The sequence below is a fragment of the Papaver somniferum genome, chromosome 5, assembly GCF_003573695.1.
Source record: "Papaver somniferum cultivar HN1 chromosome 5, ASM357369v1, whole genome shotgun sequence".
NCBI lineage: Eukaryota > Viridiplantae > Streptophyta > Magnoliopsida > Ranunculales > Papaveraceae > Papaver > Papaver somniferum.
Genome location: NC_039362.1, coordinates 5150240 through 5155731, shown reverse-complemented (window position 1 = coordinate 5155731; position 5492 = coordinate 5150240).

Here is a 5492-nt window from a genome sequence, read left to right as displayed (position 1 = left end):
TGATACATATCACCGTAGTATTATTGTTAAAGTCGTGATACAATTGGACTTTGATGTTATATAATAATACTATGACACTGTATAATAATGATCGAGAATCTCGATTTCTCTCATTGTTATATCTACGGATCTTCAACAACGATGGTTCTAAACTTACAACCTTTGGGATCATTGGAGTACTTGGAAGGACGAAGAATTCAAGGAACGTTGAAGATTAGACTATGGAATAGGAGCCACTAAAGTTTATCTTTTTTGTATTCCATATGTATTAATAGTTTTGTCACTAAAATTGACAAAGGGGGAGATTGTTAGAGCATAGCTCGGTCTATCTCGCATGCGTTGCTATCTCAAGCATGTTTGTCAATATTAGTGATCAAAACTATAAGTCTTGATTTCTACCCTACATAGCTAAGTCTCAGACTAGGATAGAAAAGTGTAATTGAGCTCAAGGACTTCATGGCGATTCATCATACAACGAGGAAGATCTATACAAGGAACCATGGAACTTCATCAACAAAAAGGTATGTGGAGACTTGAACTTATCTATCACTCAAAAGTTTGTCTCTTTTATATCCTACTTCTTATGAGACAAAAGTCGTATGTTATATAGACTAGATCATACACAATTGACATTTCGAGCTGAGCATTCATTGCTTATCTTTTATCTTGAAATCGTGTGTTGGTAAAGCGTTTCGCTTTGATCAAGTTTATCTTCACCTAGTGACGAAAGTCATGAAAAGTTTTAATCACCTTGAAAATTGCTCTGACGTGAATCGGTCTGTGAATAACGGCTACAATAGCGTCCTCTGAGAATGTCTCAATGATTGAAATGAGAGTTTAGATTACATAACCATGTATTCCTTGAACTGAAGTTTTCGAACTTTGTTGATCAAGAGAAATCGGGAGGATTGTGGAATTGGCTTGCCAAGTCCGCGAACCTAGTTCGCAGACTCAGTCCGCGAACTGCCGGAAGTTCTCGACCTAGAATTTCTGCTGGGATTTTCCAAAACTCGTTTGTGTGCTAAATCCGCGAATTGGCGGAAGTTCTCAACCCGAGAATTTCTGCTGAGTTTGGAAAACTCAACCGATTAACTTAAGTCCGCGAACTTGTTTGTGAACTTAAGAGGTTATGATCTAAAGATGTGCTCTGAACATGAAACATTAAATTACTAAGGAATGCTTTATGCAAACTGTGGTTATAATGTTCATGAGATGATTCAGTCGAATCGAATCATCTTTGTTTCAATTGTGTCTTGTGTAGTTACATAAGATCTCATAGCAATTGAACAACTCTTTAACTAGTTCATTTGAGTCAACTGAACTAGTTATGGTGAAGAAGAACAAGGTTAATATGAAATGCTTATATGGTTAACCTTTTGTGTTACTATGTTGAACCAACATACACGTACACGTTTGGGCATGGTTTTCACGAACCCAGTAAACGTCTACCCAAGTGTGTGTGACAAGCTAAGTTTTCGATCTAACGGTTGAGAAATATTAGCTTGAATCTAAATCTGGTTTTCATCTAACGGTGAATAAGGATTGCTTTGTAACTAAGGAAAAACCCTGATTTGAAGGCTATATAAAGGAGACATCTACCATTGTGCAAAACTAATCCCCACACGTCTGTGTGCTACTAGTGCGCCCGCTAGAGTCGATCTCTATTAACCTTTGATTTTCTTCTCTAAAATCAGGTTAACGACTTAAAGATTTCATTGGGATTGTGAAGCCAGAGCGATAATACTTTATTGTAGTTGTGTGATCAGATCTTGCATCTTCAATCGTACGAGTACAATCGATTGATTGACTTGATATCGTGAGAATTATTCGATAGGCAAGATAAAGAAGTCACAAACATATTCGTCTCACTGTTTGTGATTCCTCGACAATCCACTTGTGTAGTCAGGAAGGATTGTAGAGAGGTAATTGATTAATCAAGGCTGTTCTTCGGGAATATATGACCGGATTATCAATTGGTTCATGTTACCTTGATTTTATATCTAAAGACGGAACAAAACCTAGGGTTTATCTGTGGGAGACAGATTTATCCTCTTATCGACTTTTCTGTGTGAGACAGATCTGTTTATTATCAAGTCTGTGATTCTGGGTTACAACAACTCTTGGTTGTGGGTGAGATCAGCTAAGGGAATCAAGTGCGTAGTATCCTGCTGGGATCATAGGCGTAGGAGTACAACTGTACCTTGGATCGGTGGGAGACTGATTGGGGTTCAACTATAGTCCAGTCCGAAGTTAGTTTACAGTAGGCTAGTGTCTGTAGCGTCTTAATACAGTGTGTATTCAATCTGGACTAGGTCCCGTGGTTTTTCTGCATTTGCGGTTTCCTCATTAACAAAATTTCTGGTGTCTGTGTTATTTCTTTTCCGCATTATATTTTATATAATTGAAATAATACAGGTTGTGCGTTCGTGATCATCAATTGGATATCCAACCTTTGGTTGTTGATTGATATTGATTAATCCTTATACATTGGTCTTTGGTACCGTCCAAGTATTCCTCGTATTTGATAAAGACTCTCTATTGTTTTTAGCTTGAGTAAAAATAAAATCAAGAGAGAGATATTAACTCCTTGAGATACTTTTATCTAGATTGAGTCTGACTGTCTAGTTGATTTTCTAGCAAAGTATTTCGGAGTTAGTCGATACAGATTGCTAAGCGAAATATTGGGTGGTGTTGTTAGACCCCCACTTTTTCAATAGTTTATTCAACTCACTTCGTCTCAATACAAAGTACTAGTGGTTTCTGTCATCTTAATACACTTGTCAGATTTGCAGGTTTACATCTATGTTGAGTCAGTCAGAAATTTATGAATCCTTGCTGTAAAGGTCAGCCAAGAATTATTAACTAACGCAGTTTATGGTCATTGATAATCGACTAACCTCAGAATTGGCATCAGATGCCACTTACTGTGAAAGAAATCATTCACGAGCATAGGGTCGACCAGACTGGACTGACTCTTTGAGTTTCGTGTTAACCATCATTTATTGACAGTTTTTGTTCTGAGTCGACCAGACTCGGATGACTCCAACATAACTAACAGGCGGTACAAATATAATTGGGTCATTCATTTCTTAACCATGCACATCAGCGAGGTTTTTATCGTGGATGAAAACGGTTGGCTATTTTGTGTTATGAGTAAAATTTGACTCGACTTTTTTGGGTTGTATTTAGTTACATTTAAAATAAAATGTATCAAAATTTTGAAAGTGGTATATCGGTTGCATTTAACCCAAACGTGGGTTGCATTTAATCACTACCAAAAGAATTTCAAAAACAATATAATTCCTCTCTACATTTTTGTTTTTTTAACAGCAAACAAAAATAATAATAAAAATTCATGTAGAAATGGAATCTCTTGATCTATTATTCTAAACACTAAAAACATGAAACACTATTTACATAATTTGAACCATTTAGCCATGTCAATTTGTTTCAACGTTTGAATCAATCTCTCGTTGGAATAATGCATTCTCTGCTTATTACATTTTCTCGGCTTTGACCCAAATCTCCAGAAGGCATGATACTTGTGTATCCACTTTTTAGTTTCTTCCAAAAACCTCACTGTAAATATCAACTTCATGTATTTGCTCTCTTTCACTGATGCTTCGTTGTTGGAACTGAATCATCTTAGTGATAAGACATCATCTATGTTCTCAAATTTAGAAGATGCTACCAGCTGTACCATCTGATATTCATGTTATCACAGCAACAAAACATAAAATATCATGATTTACTAGCAAAACATTTATAATCAACAACAAACAAATACTAACACGAACACATAAAGTGGCAAAATCGAGACGGATATTTACATGTTAGTTTATAAGTTGATGAAATTAAGAAAAAATAATTAGATAAGAAACAAGATAATATAACTTTTTGTTTCTTACAACTTTTATTTGGTTTTCGCCTTTAAGCTAATAAAACAGAAGCACTTGGCTTCTCTTTGGCTGTAACAAAAGAAGAGAAAGTGAAAAAAGAGTTTATGAACATTAAAACGGTTGACAAAAGTTCATACAACGCAATTCAATTATCGTTATACAGTTGCCAATTCGAATAGAATTGTCTAACTAAACAAAACATGAGCATTTCGAGTAAAGATCTGTCTATTAGAGCAGTTTCTTCTTCAAATAGTATGAATACTTCAAGATCACAGTCATTCTTGGCATGCAAATAACTTAAAAGAAAACAATACAAACAGTCGAACAGATATGAGTCCGTCTGATGGTTTGCTCCTTCCTGAAAATGATGATGATATTTTAAAAACTATGATATACCTCTGCGCATTGTAGGTACATCTTAAAGCCAGTTCCGGAGCTGGGACAGGTGATATACCCTCGATTGTATTATATGCACTAACAAATTGTCTGATTATTAAATGTCCACAAAATGAACAACATTATTGAATGCACTAATAAACTGTCAGATCCAGTCACACCTCATACAAGTATGATATGGTCAATTGTTATCCAGAGCTGAGGCACAAAGATCAAAATACCATCCTGATACAACCAAGAAAACTTGCAAGGCTCACAAGACAAAAATTAGCTGATGCAATAGCTGAAAGAATTTGTTAGGTATTGCAACCAACTGTTCTCCAACTACATCCCTGTAGATGGTGGATTTTCGACAAAGGTTAAAATCGTAAACCCATAATTATACGAACTTCTGATCCAGCAATCAGACGCGAGTATCGAGACACATGTCTCTTATCGAATCTCTGACTGAGAATACTGTCTCTCAGAGTACATGCAGATATGTAGTCTCTCGGCTAGGCAATATCATATCTCATGAATATTGAACACTTCAGTAATTACTTCTATATAGAATCACGAGATTGGACGGCTCCTAGACAGCTTTCCTGCTAGTATAGAGCAATGACGTCTTCAGGATACAAACAACAGTTTTCCCTGACTATATAAAGGATATGACACTTCAACTATCTCATGTCGCTCAGAATAATTAATGCTCCTAGACGATCGTACTAGTATAGAGCCATCAATTGATTATTCCTAAATTCTTGGATTCATCCACTGAATTTTTGAAAATATTCAAATATTTTCGTAATATTTCGTCACTTCAATCTATGGTTCTTCCCAGCAGAATTTCATGTGTTAGTAATAAATATTCAACATACGGGCGTCTGAGTTACCTTCGAGTAAGCCCCGAATCAAAAGGTGCAAGTGTACTCGACGATGATGCACTAACAATCACCTGAATGCACGAACGAGTATTTCAAAATACGACGAAACGATGAACCTATGCAAAATAGGAAAGAAAATAATAAATAATAATATATTGACCAAGGCGTTGGGGGACTGGGCCCACTATCCGGTCGGCCGTGCCACGGCCAGTCCCACGCCAGTTTTATATTTTATCATATTTTTGTTATTTTTCTTGATCTTATGAAAATCCTTTCATTTGAACAAATATCCTTCGTTTTGAGGAAACTCCTCAGTTTCATGGTGTTTCCT